Below are 647 nucleotides of genomic sequence, written 5' to 3' on the forward strand. Positions count from 1 at the left end.
CTTTGGTCATTGGGAACCCTTTCAGGTTGGCTCTTGTGTCCTCTTGACATGTCCTCACCTTTTTTTTTTTTTTTTTTTTTTTTTTTTTTTTTTTTAAGGTGTTTTTCCTGCCCTATATCTAACAAAAAGCTGTGGTTACTTTTACAGAAGAATGGTATTTAGAAACTAAGCTCTGAGCATTAGGAGTGCTTATTGCTGCTGGGGTGTCATTGCTTCTATGCCTGCACAGAGGACAGACAAAGCTAGGAAATATATTTATATGTACTAACTCCTGTATACAGACATATCTATATTTATATATAAAAACAAATTTATACTTATACCTTTGACTGTAATCTGACACCCGGGCAGTCATTCCTGCTTCCCTTTATTTGTGATTTCTTTCTCTGATAGTGAGAAATCTGGCAATATCTAAAATGTATTTTATTTTTCAGTGTATAGTAGATGCATATTGTTTAACTTTTACATTTGTGAGAAACAAATTTGCCACCAAGAAGAGTTTAGCATTTATTTATTTCATTTTTATTTCTTTAACTTTATTGACCAGGCTATTTCTGTCATTTTTTTCTTTAATCTTACATTATCTAGTCAAAACAGTTTCCCAGAGTTACTCAGGTTGGTTATTTGTTTACAGTTCTATGGGTTTT

This window comes from Mandrillus leucophaeus, unplaced genomic scaffold (genome assembly GCF_000951045.1).
Source record: "Mandrillus leucophaeus isolate KB7577 unplaced genomic scaffold, Mleu.le_1.0 Scaffold191, whole genome shotgun sequence".
NCBI lineage: Eukaryota > Metazoa > Chordata > Mammalia > Primates > Cercopithecidae > Mandrillus > Mandrillus leucophaeus.